This window comes from Heteronotia binoei, chromosome 4, assembly GCF_032191835.1.
Source record: "Heteronotia binoei isolate CCM8104 ecotype False Entrance Well chromosome 4, APGP_CSIRO_Hbin_v1, whole genome shotgun sequence".
Lineage (NCBI taxonomy): Eukaryota > Metazoa > Chordata > Lepidosauria > Squamata > Gekkonidae > Heteronotia > Heteronotia binoei.
Genome location: NC_083226.1, coordinates 4,925,540 through 4,945,168, shown reverse-complemented (window position 1 = coordinate 4,945,168; position 19,629 = coordinate 4,925,540). Strand labels below are relative to the sequence as shown.

Sequence of the window (19,629 nt, the reverse complement as noted above, 5' to 3'; positions counted from 1 at the left end):
GGACCTGACAGGTAAGACCAGAACCAATGGGTTGAAATTAAATCAGAAGAGTTTCCGGCTCAACATTAGCAAGAACTGCCTGACAATTAGAGCAATTCCTCAATGAAACAGGATTCTTTGGGAGGTGGAGGTTTTTCAACAGAGGCTAGATGGCCATCTGACAGCAATGAAGATCCTGTGAATTTAGGGGGAGGTGTTTGTGAGTTTCCTGCATTGTGCAGGGGGTTGGACTAGATGACCCTGGAGGTCCCTTCAAATTCTATGATTCTCAAAAAAGCTTAAATTTTCCTGTAATGAGCAATTATTGTTTCAGCGCTTAGCCTTCCAGACTCTTAAAACATCTTTGTATCTCGGACTTCCTGTTTGGCTGGAAGACAGTCTGCAGCTCCCTAACAGAGGGGGATTTTATTGTCACTGTTCAGGGTATTAAAGACCCCTGATAAGGTCTATGCTCATTAACCCTAGGCAAGGGTTAACCCAAGACGACTTATCTTCCTTTAATGCTGTTGATATCGAACTGGAGCAGTCAGGGAGCTGACTCCTTCATTTCTTGATGTCCGGCAATGGAATGTCAACCATCGTCTGCAGTGACTCTAAAGTGACTTCGGTCACTTAAGGCTGTCGGAATCCAAGCACGCTAGAAGGACTGATTTTAATTGCAAGAAAATAGCAGCCGGGGGAGTTGAGAACATCTAAAAGGTAGACTCATCATTCTTATCTTCACTCTGAGAGACTTTGAATATAGTTTAAACACTGAGTGGATTAATAACAGACGAAGGCAAAGCATAATTGAATGAAAAAAAACTTTTACCTTGTTAAGCTGAGCTCTGTGGCTTTGGATGTGAACAACAGCAAAAAAAAAAAAAACCTTTCAAGATAAGAGTGAAAGTTGGCAATGGGAGGCTGGTGACGCAGAAGAAAGAAAAGAGAGTTGCCGTGTATATATGCCCATAAACTGCAGAACCTAGAATGAACTGAGCTGAGTGGGGGCACAGCAGGAAAAGAATTCAGCTTGGGAAAACTGAACGCCGTAAAAACAATTGCCTTCAAAGATATTTTGGAGAAAGGACATATTGTTGTGAATTTTTGTGGTTGCGGTTTCTTCATGCAGCTCAAAAAACTGCGAGATTAGACACGAGATCAGTCTAAGCTGTGACAGGAAGTGAAACTAAAAGGGGCTGGACAATAAATCAGAGCCTATAAGGACAACAAGAGCTGTGACATCCGACCTTTGAACTAGGAAGGAATTGAGTCCAAGACTCAGATCAAGAAAGACGAAGAGAGACCTCTCTAGGCTGGAACTGTACCATAGAGAAATAACGATTGCCATTTTAAAAGGGAGAAAAACTGTCAAAATTGTTAAAATTCAATATCTTTGCTCAGGAAGAAGGGAGAAAAACGAAACTAGTCTCATCTGAAAGAACTGGCTCTAAGCTATTGGATTGGATGCTAAATTTTATGTGGGGATTTTTTTAAGGTTTGGTGATTTTTTATATGTCAGTAGAAAGAACAACACGTGCAAGAGCCCAATCATTTGACAAGATGCAGGCTCAATTTGACGCTCTGGAGGCAAAAATGTTAAAAGCTATGGACAAATTGCATTTGGCAATAAAAAAAGATATTAAAAAAGAAGTTGGAGACCTTAAGAAGGAGATAGAGAATTTTAAGGAAGAGACTCAAAATAAAGTGAAAGAGGTAGAGATGAAAGTGGATACACAGGCCTCTGCCTTGCTAAAAATTCAAGAAAAGGTCATAATACACGACTGTAAGTTGCTGGAGTCACAAGTGCGTCTAAGAGGGGTACCTGAAAAAGAAGACACAGACTTAAAAGGCTATATGGTGGATATCATCACTGAGTACATAGAAGAAGACCCTGACAGATTTAAGAGTATGTTGGAGGGTGCCTACAGAGTCAACTCAGTTTATGCGAAAAATAAAGGTCTGCCAAGAGACATCGTCATAAGATTAAGATCAAAAGAAGTGGCAGAGAAAATTTTGAGGAAAGGGTACCAAAAAGCCTGGGCAATAGAAGGGAGCAGAGTTAAAATAATGAAAGAGCTACCAAGAGAAGTGATCAGCGATAGGAAAAAGTACAAGAAGCTAACCGATCAGTTGCGTGCAGAGGGCACAAGATATAGATGGATAATACCAGAGGGTCTTGGATTTGAACAAAATGGCAAAAGGATTACAATAAGAAGCGAACAAGAGATGCATAGCTTTTTTGAAGAAAATAAAGAACCAACATCATAATGGAGTACAAATTACTATCTTGGAATATAAATGGACTAAATTCACCACAGAAAAGAAGGAGAACATTTCATTGGATTAAAAAGCAAAAATGTAATATAATTTGTTTACAGGAAGTTCATATACAACGCAAGGACAGTAAATTTTTGTGGAATAGAAATTTGGGGTTGGAATTTTTTTCACTAGCAGAGCAAAAGAAAAGAGGGGTGGTTTTTTACATTAAAGAACAACTTGACCCAAAATTAATCTTTAAAGACAAAGAAGGAAGATACATTGCTGTTGAGGTGACGATAGAGGCGAAAAAAACGTTACTACTAGGACTCTATGCACCCAATGGAGCGAAAGACAAATTCTTTAAAGACATAAATAGACAAATGGACGAAGAGACTTATGACCAGGTATTGATGATGGGCGATTTTAATGGGGCAATACAAAATAACCTTGACAGATCAAGTCCAAAGAAGAATGATAAAGAAGGGAAGCTGCCCAATTCTTTCTTTGAGTTGATTAAACAGGAAAATCTAGAAGACATTTGGAGAAAGTTCAACCCTGAGGTAAGAGACTATACATTTTTCTCAGCAAGGCATAATTCTTTTTCCAGAATTGACATGTTGTGGGGTTCCCAAGGCTTGGGCCTCATAACAAAAAAAATTGAGATTCTTCCAAAGGTTTGGGCGGACCATAATCCAATATGCTGGTCAACAAAATTGCAAAGAAAATCAAGAAGATGGAGAATTAATGAGGATTTACTACAAAATAAAGACACTGTATCATTCTTAGAAAAGGAGACTGCAGCATTCTTCCAAATAAATGAAACGGATGATATGGAATATCCAACAGTATGGGACACTTATAAAGCAGTAATGAGGGGTATATTAATTACATTGAATAATAAAGACAAAAGAGCAAGAGAAGAAAGGCTGTCAGCACTGCAAAATGAAATAGATAAAAAAGAAAAGGACTTAAAAAAAAGACCAGGGAAGAAAAAATTAATAAAAGAAATTACGATATTACAATCCCAAGTTAAACATTTGCTGAATAAAGAATTAGAATGGAATTTAAAAAATTTGAAACAGAAATCGTTTGAAAGTGCAAACAAACCTGGTAAATACCTGGTCTGGCAATTAAAAAAAAGGAAAGAAAATAAGACTATAAATAAAATCATGGCAAATGGGAAAACAGTAGTGGATCAAGAAGGAATTAAAAGAGAATTCTTTAAATACTATGCAAATTTATTCAAGGGTGTGAATGTAAGTAAAGAAAAAGTGGAAGAGTATCTACGAAACATTCAGGTGGCACCTTTGACGGAACATATGAAAAAGATATTAAATGACCCAATAGAGAAAATTGAAATAGAAGCAGCAATAAAAGCAATGCAAGAGGGTAAAGCTCCAGGGCCAGATGGATTCACGTCAAAATTTTACAAATCTCTCAAGGATGAATTAACACCCAAACTGTTGAAGTTGTTAAACACGATAAGAGAAGAAGGGAAAATCCCAAAGACTTGGAGGGAAGCTGTAATCTCTCTGATTCCTAAGGAAGATAAAGATAGCACAAACGTAAAAAATTATAGACCAATCTCATTGTTGAATAATGACTATAAGATCTATACAAGAATTTTAGCAGAGCGACTGAAACAATACCTGACCAACTTTATAAACAAAGACCAAGCGGGATTTCTTCCTAAAAGACAAATAAGGGACAATGTAAGAGCTGTTATTAATGTTGTGGAATACTATGAAAAGCACCCGGAAAAAGAAGTGGCCTTATTTTTTGTTGACGCAGAGAAAGCCTTCGACAACTTAAATTGGGACTTTATGTTTGCGGTAATGGAAAAAATTAATTTAGGGGAACAATTTATAAAAATGACAAGAGCAATATATACAGATCAGCATGCAAAATTGTGTATAAATGCAGACCTTACCAAAGAATTGAAAGTGAGTAAAGGAACAAGGCAAGGATGCCCGCTATCACCATTGTTGTTTATAATGACTCTTGAAATTTTGTTACAACAAATTCAAAAAGATGAAAAAATAGAAGGTCTAAAAATTAGAAGATTCTCTTATAAATATAAAGCTTTTGCAGATGATATAGTGTTCATAATGGAGAATCCGGTTCAAGTGTCACCACTGCTGTTAGCTAAGATAAAAGAATACGGAGAACTAGCAGGATTATACATAAATAAGGAGAAATCGAAATTCCTCTGTAAAAACATGCAACCAAATAAAACAAACGAACTACAAAAGGTGACAGGTTGTGAAGTCACAACCAAAGTTAGGTACCTTGGAATAGAGATAACAATGAAGAACATTGATTTATACAAAAACAATTATGAAAAACTGTGGTGTAAGATGGACAAAGATTTGATGAAATGGAATAAACTCAACTTGTCCTTACTGGGCAGGATAGCTGCAATCAAAATGAATATTTTGCCAAGGATAATGTATTTGTTTCAAACCATCCCGATTGTAAAAGAAGCAAAACAATTCAACAAATGGCAAAGGAAAATCTCTGATTTCATTTGGGCCGGAAAGAAACCAAGGATAAAGATGAAGATCTTAACGGATGCCAAAGAGAGAGGAGGTTTTCAACTTCCCGATCTAAGACTATACCACGATGCAGTTTGTTTGACATGGATAAAAGATTGGATAATGCTGTTAGATAAAAAACCTTTGTGGTTAGAAGCTCACGGAAATAGATTCGGCTGGCATGCATACATGTACTATGGGAAGAATAAAATGGATGGTTTTTTCTCTCACCACTATGTCAGAAATACATTACTAAATACTTGGATAAAATACAAGAAATACGGGGACGAGAGAAAACCATTATGGATAGTGCCAGCAGAAGTAATAAAAATAACAGCTGATTCTGAAGAAAAAAGAGAAATGTCATATAACCAACTGCTTAAGATTCAAGGAGACAAAATTGAATTAAAAACCTCAGAAGAGCTAAATAACAATTATGATTGGTTTCAAATGCAACAAATTAAAAGTTTGATGGAAAATGACATAAAATCAGAGGGGATTAGACGAGAACAAACAGAACTGGAAAGAGTCCTGTTAGGTGACAATGAAAAATTGATATCAAAAGTATATAAGTTATTATTGAAATGGTCTACAGAAGAAGAAGTAGTAAAGTCTCAAATGGTCAAATGGGCAATTAATGTGAATAGAGAAATACAAATGGAAACATGGGAGCACCTCTGGAAGAACTCAATGAAGATATCAACTTGTCAAAGCATTAAGGAGAACTGTTTTAAAATGATGTATAGGTGGTATATGACTCCGAAAAAATTGGCTAAGATAAGTAAGAAAATGTCGGATAGATGTTGGAAATGTAAAAAACATGAAGGTTCTTTCTTCCATATGTGGTGGACATGTGAAAGAGCGAAAGAATTCTGGAAGATGATACAACAAGAAATCACCAAAATTTTGGGCTATGATTTTAAGAAAATTGCAGAGACGTTTTTACTTGGATTACAATTAGAAAAATACCCAAAAGAAGACAGGACTTTAATTTGGTACCTGTTATCAGCTGCTAGGACTTTGTACGCGCAGCTTTGGAAGCAAGAAAAAATACCAGAGAAATGGGAATGGACCATGAAAGTTTTATCGTGGTGTGAAATGGACAAATTAACCAGAACACTAAGAGACTATGATTTAGAGATATTCAAAAGGGAGTGGAGAAAATTTAAAGGATATATGGAGAAAACTTGGAAAGTAAAGAAATATTGGACATTTTTTTAGTTGTAAGAATATATATACGGAACTTTGAGCAATCAGAAGTGCCTTTAGTATGGATTTGAACTTATAACCTCGGGGAAGTCAACATTGGAGGGAGGGGGGATGGAAATGTCATATGGGTTAATGTGAAAAAAAAAAAAAACATCTTTGTATCTCAACAAAATAATCCACGAGTGCAGTTGTGGGCGAGATTGTGCATAAATATACACATTGCCTGAAAGCTGTGAATATTGGTCTGGGGGGAGGGGGACAAAAACTGCACAGCTGCCTCAAGTGACACAGAGGATAACTGTCATTGGAATTAATAGGATTGGAATGTTTCAAAATTGCCAAAAAGACTCCTTCACTTCTTGAAGGATGTCCTGTTTCCTGCTGTGAATCAGACCTTAAGTGCTTGACGACTTGATAGAAATGGGGAGGAGGTTTCAGTCTGGTGGTTGATGAAAATACGTTTACATGCATGGAAATGGTATCTTCCCTCCAAAGGAAAAAGAGAAGGAAAAATAAAGAGGATGGCAGGGTTGCAAAACACGACGTCGCTGGAGGAACTGGATACTTCCTCTTCTTTTTGCTTTTCCTTGGCTGTCCTATCCTTCTCTTGGTCTATCCATTGCAAATTCCTTCCTTCCTTCCTTCCTTCCTTCCTTCCTTCCTTCCTTCCTTCCTTCCTTCCTTCCTTCCTTCCTTCCTTCCTTCCTTCCTTCCTTCCTTCCTTCCTTCCTTCTCTCCCTCCCTCCCTCCCTCCTTCATTCCTTCCTTCCCTCCCTCCCTCCTTCCTTCCCCCCTCCCTTCCTCTCTTCCTCCCTCCTTCCCTCCCTCCTTCCTTTCCTCCCTTCTTCCTTCCTTCCCTCCCTCCCTCCTTCCCTACTTCCCTCCCTCCCTATTTCTTTCTTTCCTTCCTTCCTACCTCCCTCTTTTTTATTACGGGTGCCAACCTCCAGATGATAATCCAGGAGAGAGTCACAGAAAAGAAGATAATACCAAAAATGCAACCATGAAAAAATAACTACAAGAATACCCTTAATACAATATTTCAATAATTTTGCAATAAAGCCTTAGCTCAAATTATTAGCACAAAAATGTCATTTCTAAAGTATGCACAATTCATAAACCTAAGATACATTCAAAAAGCCCAGTTGATGCACAATGCTTCTTAACTCCTGTTATTTAATGGAATAAAGTGCTTGTGCTGCAACGTCAAATCCTGCTCATTGCTTGAAAAGTTCAAATATCTAAGTCTCCTTCATAACTTGAAAAACTCCCAGGGTTTTTTTACAGCAGGAACTCCTTTGCATTTTAGGCCACACACCCCTGATGTAGCCAATCCTCCTGGAGCTTCCAGTAGGCCCTGTACATACCATACCGGACTTTTAATGGCGTAACAATCGCAAATGAGAATATACAGGATGTAAAAAGTTTAAATGTTAGAGATAAATTTAAAAAAGTGACAGAGATTACATATGAAGAAGAAGACTGCAGATTTATACCCCGCCCTTCTCTCTGAAACAGAGACTCAGAGCAGCTTACCATCTCCTATATCTTCTCCCCTCACAACAGACACCCTGTGAGGTGGGTGGGGCTGAGAGGGCTCTCACATCAGCTGCCCTTTCAAGGACAACTCCTGCTAGAGCTATGGCTGACCCAAGGCCCTTTCAGCAGCTGCAAGTGGAGGAGTGGGGAGCCAAACCCGGATAAGCGTCCACGAGCTTAACCACTACACCAAACTGGATATGCATTCATACATGGTCAGATGTAGCCAATCCTCCTGGAGCTTACAGTAGGCCCTGTCCGAAGAGCCCTGTAAGCTCTTGGAGGATTGGCTCCATCAGGGGGGTATGGCCTCACAGGCAAAGGAGTTCCTGCTACAAAAAAAAAAATTCCCCAAAAACTGCCAATTTGGATTGTTGAAAGGACCACTTCTGACGGAGCCTGTTGGTCTTCAAAGTAGACGAAGCCTTCTTTTTCTTTCTGGTGTTTTCCCCTCCTGGCACTGCTACTAACGGCAGCGGGCAACTGGACTTTGAGGGGGAGCGCCACATGATTGCTTGGGGGCAGCAACATAGGGAAGTGGCTGGGTGAACTTGCACTCCCCATGATCAGCAGCATTAAGAATGCAATGTTGTTGATCCTGGGAAGGGGGCACACATGTGCCCATTGACTCTGCAGGGCTGCACACAGCTGGGAGGCTGGAGATCACCTGGAATTACAACCATTCTCCAGACTACATAAATCATTGATTCATTTAAAGCAGATATTTCACTTCCCACAGAGAAAATGGCGGCTTTGGAAGGCGGGCTGCATGGGATTGTAGCCTAATAAGGATCCCAATGTCAAGAGTCATCTCCTCTGTATTCCTCTTGCCATGTTTTTGTACTGTGACCATTTTGCTTGGGTGAATTCCTGCTTAGCTCATCTCTCTGGATGCTTATCTTGGGAATGTATTAGTCCAGCTATTTCCACCGGCCTCTTCAAGGTCAGGCGCTAGGGAAGCATAAATTAGACACCTGAACTCTTAAACTTAGGGTGGGAGGAGGTCCTGCCAAAACCCCGGGTTCCCGCCCTGCTTTTGCCGCACTTGCACTTGAAAATGTAACAGTTGGGGCGTGGGGTGAAAAGGAGAGTCCCTGGGCTAAGACGTTAGTCTTAGCAAAGATGGTGTATTGCCATACGATGCTTATGGAATAAACTGCTGAATTATTGGACTGTGTTATTCCTTGACTTGAGGTCTTGACACCTCCCACTTTGTCAAGCACAACTGTCAAATATCTAGGTGTTTCAACACCCAGTGTGGACAATGCTATAATACGGGGATGCTAGCCTCCCGTTGGGACCAGGGGATCCCCCAGAGTTACAGCTTGTCTCATGGAGAAGATGATTGGTTTGGAGGGAGGATTCTATGGCGCTGTACCCCACAAATGTCCTTGTCCTCTGCTGGCTCCATCCCCAAGTCTCCAGGAGTTTCTCAACCTACATCTGGCAACTGTACCCTCTCAACTGTACCAGTGGCCAGAGTGGACCTGGCAATCTGACCACCAGGAGATTACTCGGGGAGGCGACACCATGCTCGTGCCTGCTCTCTCTCTCTCTCTCCCCTCAGCCTTTGGTAAACATCTGGGGCTGTTGTCCATGCAGGGCTCCGTGGAAAGAGTGGCGATGGCGTGGAACTTGAACACGGCAGCTTACAGTCTTATTCTCAATTCCAAGGTGACTCCCCTCCCGCACTGACATAATTTTAATTCAAAAGAAGGTGAAATCCATGTCATGAATCAGGGGCCAGTGCTTAGTGGCAGAGCATGTGAAGCAAAAGACCTCAGGTGGAACCAGCTGCCTCAGAAGCTCTCCTTCATTGGCTGTCTTCAAAACATGACTGGATGATTATTTCTCAGAGGTGCTTTGGGCTGATCCTGCATGAAGCAGGGGGTTGGAAGAGATGGTCTGTAGGGCCCCTTCCAACTCTATGATTCTGTGATTCAGGTTCTGCCTCCAGAAGATAAAAAAAGCAAGGACTTCAGAGCAGAGAAAAATTCTATGCTCAGACCCTGAAAAGCTGCTGGCCATCAAAGCTGACAGTCCTGGGCTAGGTAGACCAATGGCCTGACTTCATGACCTTTCCCACACCTCATTAGGCTTGCCAATCCCAAGGTCCCTGAGGGGGTTCCCTTGCTTTTGCAGGCTCGTTCCTGCCCCCAGTCCACTGGCCAGCAGAGGGAAGCCCCGCCCCTACAGTCATAATATGCCTTTCCACCTCCGAAGGCTTAAAAGGCTTGGGAACAGCTTGATTTTTTGAAAGGTGTGTGTGCCTTTAAAACTTTGGAGCTAGGCTGAATGGGGGCAGGGTGAGCCTGCAGAATAACATGGCTGTTGTAAGGAAGGGAAGGGAAGAATCCCCTTCTCTCCATTTGTTCTACAGCCCCTCCAGAACTCATTTGTGCAGTAAAATAGAGAGAACCCCTGGTTTCCTTGTGTTAGTCTGAAGAATTTGATTGAGTGTACAGCATTCAACAACTCCCATGGTGAGTAAATTGCCCCAGCGGGACTACAAAGTGTGTGCTTCCAAACTGTGTGTATTTTGGCTGTTGTGTATGTGAGAGAGAGAGAGTGGGGGGAGAGGGAGAGGGAGTGCAGCCAGCTACTGGGGGTTGAGGAAATGACTTTATTCAGGGGAAGTGAAATGCTATATTTTTATTTATTTATTTTAGGGAATGGGAAGGTCTTTTGGCTCCACCCCCATGGAGTGGAGTTAGATTTGGCAATTCTACACTTCATTGTTGCCACTTTTTCCTAGCAAGCTGATTCCCCAGCTGATGCCCCAACTTTGAGGCACCACATCTGCAAAAGGGCATTTATTTGGGGGGATTTTTGCTTGAATTTGGATCCAGCCCTCCCCATATGTTCCTCACTGCCTTTGAAAAGGGGTTGTGCAGCTATGCCATCATGTGCTCCACCAGCAATGGGACCTACTTCTCTTTTTTTGCAGATGCGTAGCACTGCTATAGCACCATAACATTGTTAAAGAGGGCTGGATGCATAATGGAGAGCAGCATGGTTGCTGCCATTTCAAAGGTCACCAACTAAGGAAATGGCTGGAGATTGTCAGATTAGATACACCAATGCCTAATAGTGTTGTTCAATATTTAGGAAGCATGCTAAATGTCTCCTCGTGTCGTTCATCAGCAACAGAGCCTCCTTGTTTTGCATATGCAATAATGTTATAGCATCATAACATTGTAAAAGAAAACAAGAAAGCACACCAATGCGTAATAGTTTTGTTCAATATTTAGGAAGCATGCTAAATGTCTCCTCATGTCGTTCATCAGCAACAGAGCCTCCTTGTTTTGCATATGCAATAATGTTATAGCATCATAACGTTGTAAAAGAAAACAAGAAAGCACACCAGGAGCTAAAGTAAGAGAAGAGAGATGGGGAGAATGAAGAAACAACACAACCGCATGGCATCAAAACCTACCCAAGAAAGGAAAGGAAAGGAACTTCATGGACAGGTAATTGCATGGGGAAGGCTACATGAAACTTCGCTGTCCATTTTGTCCCAATGTTATACAGGGCTGCCCCTGCCAATAGGCAAACTAGGTGATTGCCTAGCGTGCCAACCTTCTGGGGGCACTGAATTGGCCACGCCCATGTGATTCAGTGATGTTATCAGTGCCGGGGGGGGAGGGGGTGCCAGAAGTTAGCCTTACCTAGGGTGCCAGGCAGTCTTGGGCTGGCCATGGTGTTATAAAGTTGCTCTAATGGAAAACAAATCTGTGTCACAACGCAAACTCTGCTTTAAAAAAATTAGCAGATTGCTCAGGACAACCTTAGAGAGGGCAGGGGGATGAACCTATTATGCTGATGACACAAAAGGATGGTGGGAAACAAAATGTGACACTAGGAATGCCTTACTGGGAAACTGCAAGCTCAGATCCGAAGGGGGGGAAATAGGGAAAAAAGTGAATTCAGAACACAGGGTAATGGGGCATTTAATTCAGATCTATTCCTGGGGAGGTATCAAAAAGGAACACAAATAAACACAACTGTTTTCATTCTCTCTCCGATCTGGCACATCTGTTTGTCTCTCAAGGCATCTCAAGACAGAAATGCAATAGGATATATAACAAAATCTACATTGCTAACCCTTGATACAAATAATCATAGCAGCATGACTGGAGACCGGTTTGAAATAAGCCAAGACTGTTTCCCTCAAAATAGACTACATGCGAGTTTGAAAAAAACAGATTAAAAACATATGAACCTGAAACCGTTTTATTGATGACTGTACCATATATATTCCAACAGTTTACTCCCCACAGAACACTGGGGGGAAAGCGAGAAGGAAGACAGGACAACCTAGGAATTTGTTGGACACGTCCCAGAGTGTACTGTTAACACAGGCCTTAATTTTTTGTTTACGAACATTGCACATGTCAGGATGGGATGCCGTGCCCATCTGCACGCACATACACCTCCTGAAACACAACCAGCCTCTCCACAAAGTAAAGGAGAAAATGGTGGCAGGGGGTGTTTTGAGCATTTCCCCCTCCCCTTCCAAGGCCACGAGGAGGCCAAAGGAGTTGCCATATCCTATACACAAAACATTTAATTTATAATAGTTGAAATCTGGCCCTTGCCCAAGCTGAAAGAACGATGTCTTATTTCACTTGCTCTTGAGTCCGTCTCTTTTGGAGATAAATGGCTGCGGGGTTTGCCAGTTCTCTCTTCTGTTTGGCGTTTTGTTTAGCTCCCCTCATGACAAGCCAAGAACTCAGGCATCTGCTCGAATGTGTAATATACAGTCTTTGGTCAATTTAGCCTTTTTCTTTTTCTTTTTTCCTTGACAATATTATGTCAAACAATCACATCCCAACTGGCTCTGATCTCTTTGTTGTGAGCTAATAAATTAAAGGCTATTTATTATCCCCAATCCTTTCCCCCTCTTTTTAATAGTGACACATTTGTGGTGAGTTATGGGGCAGCTTTATAAACTAGGCCCGGGGCCAGGATCGACCCCAGCGTTCATGTGAACCGTTTCCCTCCCCCACTTGGCCTCCCAGGCTGGTGGTAAATCAAGGCCGCTGTCAAAAGCCGCCCAAGTTAGTGTGCGTCACTGGGGGGGGGGGGAGCAGGAAGCATTGAGGGGTATAATTCTGTCCATCAAGCTAATACGCTATGTATCAGTAGCTTTTGTAATTCTTCGGCAATAAGTTATAGGAAGTGACACCCACGAATTCACTTTGAAAGGAACATGTACCTCAGACCTTAAGCCAAAACAGGCCCAGTTCTGTTGCAAGGTTCTTTGCTTTTGTTCTCGCCGCCATGCAAGCCCTGTCACGAAGGAAGGCTTGCCGCCATTTTCGGCGGTCTACAGCGGACGCTTCCCTCTCTTTAGACGGTTTCCAGTCAAATACATAAAACGTGTGAAAGCCCCCATTTCTCCCTTTCTTTCTTGGACCTTCCCGCCTCCTTTCTGCTTTACTCCCACTATAGCTGCCCAGTAGCCCAGTAAATAAATATACTTCTTGAATGTTGTCCTGACAGTGAACTTCTGACATACAGGAATGAATGGGTGTCCTATTTCCCTTGTCCATTCCCTTTCCCCCCTTTTCATCGCCTGCCTTGACAAATGTGGGAAATGGCTGTGACAACACCACACACACACACATACATACACATTGTGGTGCTTTTGAGGTTTTTTTACACTCAGTCTTCACATGGTAGAGAAAGGACAGGCCAAATTAGAAGCACCCTGAGCTTCAGAGAGCCGAAATTCACTCCATATTGCCTCTTAAGCAATTAATTTTTTAAAAAACTATTCCTTGAAACAACAACAACAAAAAGGGGCTTTGGTATTTTGCAACAATGTGGTAAAAATTGAGAACAGAGTACCTGATCCTTTCTCACTGCTCTGCTCTCAGATGGACCAAATGTCGGCTTGCCAGTTCCCCTCTGTCTGCCAGCAGGGGAGGGAGAGATCAAATTGTCAGATCTAGGCTGGAAAACTTCAGGAGAACTGATCTCCGTAGTCCGGAGATGAGCTGGAATTCCAGGGGATCCCCAGATCCCCTGGAGGCTGCTATCCCTAAATCATATCTCTCACTTTCCACTTCCCCAGGAAGTCTCGTACATGGATGAAGATTTGGAACAATTAAATATTGTGGGAGCTACAAAGAGTTTCCTAGCCTGAGTTTTTGAAGCACAGTTGCTGGTTAGCAATGAATTAATGCTAATAATAATAATAATAATAATAATAATAATAATAATAATAATAATAATAATAATAATAATAATAATAATAATAATAATAATAATAATAAATTTATTCTTATATCCCGCCCTCCCCCGCCAAAGGCGGGCTCAGGGCGGCTCACAAGCATGGAATTCCATGGTTCAATAAAACAATACAATACAACAGCAATTTTAAATAATCAATAACATAATAAATAAGTTAATTAAAATAGATAAAAGGTGCTACATTACTATGGGTCGTAATATCCACAAGATGGCTGGATGGCTACACATCAATCTCATCAGTTTAGCCAGGTTCTGTTTCGAAAGCCAGCTGGAAAAGAAATGTTTTACAAGCCCTGCGGAATCGATTCAAGTCCCGCAGGGCTCGTACCATCTCTGGTAGATGATTCCACCATCGAGGGGCCATTGCGGAGAAGGCTTGCTCCCTGGTTGCCTTCAATCGAGCCTCTCTTGGCCCAGGGATTATTAGGAGATTTTGTGAGCTAGATCTCAGTGCTCTCTGGGGAACATATGGGGAGAGGCGGTCCCTTAGGTAGGCAGGTCCTCGGCCATATAGGGCTTTAAAGGTAATGACCAGCACTTTATAGTGAACACGGTACACAACCGGCAGCCAATGCAGATCCCGCAGCCCAGGCCGCACATGTTCCCACCGTGGTAGTCCCAATAGCAGCCTGGCCGCCGCATTCTGGACTACCTGAAGTTTCCGTGTTCGGTATAAGGGCAGCCCCATGTAGAGGGCATTGCAGTAGTCTAGTCTCGAGGTGACCGTTGCGTGGATCACAGTTGCTAGGTCGCCGCGCTCCAAGAAGGGAGCCAACTGCCTCGCCCTCTTGAGGTGAAAGAAGGCAGATCTAGCAGTGGCAGCTATCTGGGCCTCCATTGACAAGGAGGATTCCAGTAGCACTCCCAGGCTCTTGACTTTGCGCACTGGTATCAGTGGCGCACCGTCAAAAGCCGGCAGCGTAATCTCCCCTCCCAATGCTAAGCATTGTGTGTACACATGGAGCGCCTTCTGATTTATGGTGACCCTATGGATGAATGACTTCAGAAGGAAGGAAGGCTAAGTCAACTCTGAGCCGGCTATCTGAACCCAGCTTCCGCCAGGATCGAACTCAGGTCGTGAGCAGAGCTTGGACTGCAGAACTGCAGCTTACCATTCTGTGCCATGGGGCTCGGTACTTTGCAGCAAAAAAGGTCAAGGTAGTCCCCTGTGCAAACACCAGTCATTTCTGACTCTGGGGTAATGTTGCTTTCACAGAGTTTTCACAGCAGACTTTTTACGGGGTGGTTTGCCATTGTCTTCCCCAGTCATCTACACTTCCCCCCCAGCAAGCTGGGTACTCATTTGACCGACCTCGGAAGGATGGCAGGCTGAGTCGACCTCGAGCCAGCTACCTGAACCCAGCTTCCACTGGGATCGAACTCAAGTTGTGAGCAGAGGGCTCCGACTGCAGTACTGCAGCTTTACCACTCTGAGCCTTGGGGCTCTTCACTTTGCAGTTACCAAGCTTCAAAATTAAAGTAGCATAGATCAGCTCTAGTGTGGCAAGATCAGCTGAGGCCAGGAAAGAAATTAGTCTCCACACTAGACATAATTGGGAAAAGGCACTTTTAGCTAACCTGTTTATCTATCAGAAGAAAGTTTGAGTCCATCAGTGCTTTTAAGACTAACCAAGTTTAATTCTGGGTATTAGCTTTCATGTGCATGCCTACTTTTTCAAGTACTTTGAAACAGACTTCCTCAATCCTATTGCACAGGTAAACAGAGGGTGTAGGTTAGTTGCCAAGTAGGGCTAATTAGAGTCAAGATGCATAAGTAATTGGGTGATAAGCAGGGGTGGAATTCTAGCAGGAGCTCCTTCGCATATTAGGCCACACCCCCTGATGTAGCCAATCCTCTAAGAGCTTTCAAGGCTCTTTTTTGTAAGCTCTTGGAGGATTGGATACATCAGGGGTGTGTGGCCTAATATGCAAAGGAGCTCCTGCGAGAATTCCACCCCTGGTGGTAAGTATAGCTGAGATTGGCTTAAAGCAGTTGGTACGACTGGCAGCAAATTAGCATATAAATACAAGAGTTAACAAACAGATGTGAGAATTAAGTTTGAGTCCACTGCCACCTCCAAGACCAACAAAGTTCAGTCTGGATATAAGCAAGAAACATACACCCAAGCTCTTCATTATGGTGCTACCTCATCCAAAGCTGGCAGAACAGCTCCTTCTAGCCTTTCCAACTAGCATCGCTCCATTGCCAGTTTGGTGTAGTGGTTAGGTGTGGGGACTCTCAACTGGGAGGACCGGGTTTGATTCCCCTCTCCTCCACTTGCACCTGCTGGAATGGCCTTGGGTCAGCCATAGCCCTGGCAGATGTTGTCCTTGAAATGGCAGCTGCTGTGAGAGTCCTCTCAGCCCCACCCACCTCACAGGGTGTCTGGTGGGGGGGAGAAGATATAGGAGATTGTAAGCCACTCTGAGTCTCTGATTCAGAGAGAAGGGCGGGGTATAAATCTGCATTCTTCCTCTTCTTTGGATTCAGTTTCCATTTGTTTCCCCTTAGCCACTCTTCCAGGCCCACGACACATGTAGCCGCTTCTAGGGGGCTTAGTTGTTGTTTTTTTAACATATGATAAGTTTATTTTAAAAATTCCAAGTTATACAGAACTTTGTTGGGTGAAGTAGTATCAGGTCGATTAATTCCATATATAACAAAATTCTGCTATGCATGAAGTGCTATGGCATAGATAACATTGTAAAACATCTTATTTAGCATTTAAGACAAATGTCCAGTTTGCCAATCAACCAATCGATAGATAAATAAATAAATATCTTGTTAAGGCTAAATTAACTGGTAAATTGGGCTAGAATTTTTGACTCTTAAACTAAGAATAACGCCTCGCTCCATCCTGAGCCAAACAAAAGGGAATATTTAAATCAAAAGAGAAAGAGGGACTAGCACAAGTAACACGGAACTGAATGTCATCATCGTATTCACGACACCCAGAGCTCCACAAACTACTAATGATCTCACTGCGGCTGGAAGGGCGGAATTCTGATGGATCCCATGGCAGCTCCCAAGGTATCGAACTGATTTCTCCTCTTCCTCTCTCTCATCCACTAGGACAAAAGGACCGAAACTGCTGGAACGTCACACCTACTTCTCTTCCCGAGTGATTTAACAGGCCAGAATGATGTGCTGCATCAAAGACAGCTGTCAGAACTAACGAAGTCAGCAAAGATACATTGCCCTGATCCACTTTGAGATGGAGATCATCCAAAAGAATAGAAGACGCTCTGTCTGTCCCAAAGCCGGTCCTATCTGATCAAATCTGGGATGTATCGACAGTAATGCATGCCTAACACCACTCCAAATGGCTAGGAGTGGAGAGGAGGTCCACCTCTCACCGAATCGACAAACCACCTCTCAGAAGATAACCATGAAATCTGACAGACTGAAAAGAGGAGGAACTAGTGTCAGGCGATGGAGACTCAAGGCTGTATTCATTTGAGACAATGTAATACTTTTACAAACACCAGCACAATTTTAACAGAAAGGAAGAAGGCATTTTCATCCACCAATCTTGGTACCCAGCACTGCAAAACACTCTACAGACTATAAATTGCAGAAAGTCTCAGAACAACCAGCAAATTCCACAGAACAATCAGCACAGTCAACAACCATCTTCCTTATCTTCAAACCCCTTCCAACCCTCCCAGCAATTAACACAAAACAATGGCCACATTCAACAGCCAGTTTCCTTATCACTACCCTTCCAGGAAGCCCCACCAAACAATAGGCACATCCACAAACCAATTGCCCTTTCATCACTTCCCCTCCAGCCTAGAAATAGCAGCTCTCCAGCAGCCCTGGCCCCACTCAATGCACAGTAGCCAAGAAGGTCTGAGCGCCTGCTCCGGCTGCAACGCCACTGAGGATGTTCTCCGCAGCTGAGAACGAAACGTCTGGAAGGAAAACTTTCTCCAGTAGAACACAGCACTTGATCCCGAAAGACTCTACAAACCCTAATGATGTTACCAGCCGTGAAAACCTGAAATCTTTGATAATGTAATACTTTATTGGAAACTCATAGCTTGAAACAGAAATTGAGACTAATACCTTGGCAGGGGTGTTTCTGGGTCTTATGGAATCTACATCAAAACAATATCTGAACAAAGACATTATTCTCAAAACAACAGGGAGTGAAGGTGCAAACTTTCACACGAGAGCCTCTGCTTATTTCCTAGCCTCTGGGAAGATGCTGGCCATCGGTCACATTCCTTTGCTCTCTTTACAACCTAAACAAAATTAACACTTAAAACGTCCCGTTTGATATGCATGGTGACTACAATATCACAAAGGCTAGGGGTTAGTATAGAAAAGTCCATTTGGTTAGTATTTTATAATTTCAGTATGATAGAGTTACAGAGCCTGACAACTAGTCAAGACAAGGATCCTATGGAAACACTGGCAAGCTTATTAGAGGCAAAGAAGAAGAAGAATTGCAGATTTATACCCTGCCCTTCTCTCTGAATCAGAGTCTCAGAGCGGCTCACAATCTCCTTTACCTTCCACCCCCACAACAGACACCCTGTGAGAAGGGTGGGGCTGAGAGGGCTCTTACAGCAGCTCCCCTTTCAAGGACAACCTCTGCCAGAGCTATGGCTGACCCAAGGTCATTCCAGCAGCTGCAAGTAGAGGAGTGGGGGATAAAACCTAGTTCTCCCAGATAAGAGTCCATACACTTAATCACTACACCAAAGTAGCTCTCTCTAAACTCTTTAAAAAAAATTGCAATGGAAAATCAAAAATCTGAAGGAATGCTAAAAGAAAAAAAGAAAAGAAAAACTCCTGTGGAATATTTTTCCTTTTGTAATGAATGAAATGCTTTTGAAGGCGGAGTTTTACTCACTAAAAATGTGTACCATGATTGCTGCTCAGGCAAGCCAATCTACAGCGTTACATAATGTTCGGAAAGGAAAAAAAAGGTCCCCTGTGCAATCACCTGTCATTTCCAAATCTGGGGTGACGTTGCTTTCACAACATTTTCACAACGGACTTTTTACGGGGCGGTTTGCCACGTTAACGCCAACGTATATAGATATATGCCGCATAGTTTCATTTCGAGTGGATCTTGTTTTCTACAAACCCATTTCTAACACCTCTCCCACCTCCGGTTCTTTAATCCAACCTGATGGATGTCCATGTCTACGCAATTGAAGATGTGAGCTCTCTGACTCATGAAATGACTACCTTCCAAATGATTAACTTCCTTTCCTTTAGCCAGTTTCAGCCACCCCTCCCTCCCTCCCATGTGGTTCTGCCCAGTTCTTGGTCTTGCTTTTAGTTCTTGTTACAGCTTTAGGACACTTTGAGGCATATATCTCCATGGAGTGGGGCGGGGGGTGGGGGCGGGTTGTGCCTGCCTGCCCTTGGAAGGGATCTCTTAGAGCAGGGGTGTCAAACTCATTTGTTATGAGGGTCGGATCTGATATAATGAAGCCTTGTTAGGCTGGGCCATGTCGGGCCAGGCCATATGTGCACCTATTTAAGATTAGATAGCAGATATTTAAACTTTATGAAGGACACAGACTAACACAAAGTTGGGGTTTTTTAGGAAAAAAAACTTAAAACATCCTTAAAATATTAGCACTCATTGGTCTTAAAGGTGCTTTTTTTGTATTTCTCCCATGGGATCCAGGGAATTGGGCAAAGGAAGCTCTGGTTCTTTCTTGCCTTCCCCAAGGAACCAGGAGGGGGAGGAGCCTCAGCCAATAGAAGGAAGAGAGGTTTGGCTCAGTAGCTCTGCTTTGTGATTGTGATAGCCTCGTAAAACAAGCTCTTCCCTCCCTCCCCCCCCTTCCTTCCCAAGGGAGGAGCTTCAACCAATTGAGAAAA

General features: G+C 42.7%; 1 protein-coding gene across 1 annotated transcript in view; it reads right to left on the bottom strand.

Annotated features, from left to right (window-relative positions):
- The window catches only part of LRMDA (leucine rich melanocyte differentiation associated), a 1,409,701-nt gene that overhangs the window by 296,047 nt on the left and 1,094,025 nt on the right, over window positions 1-19,629 (bottom strand). The window lies entirely within an intron of this gene.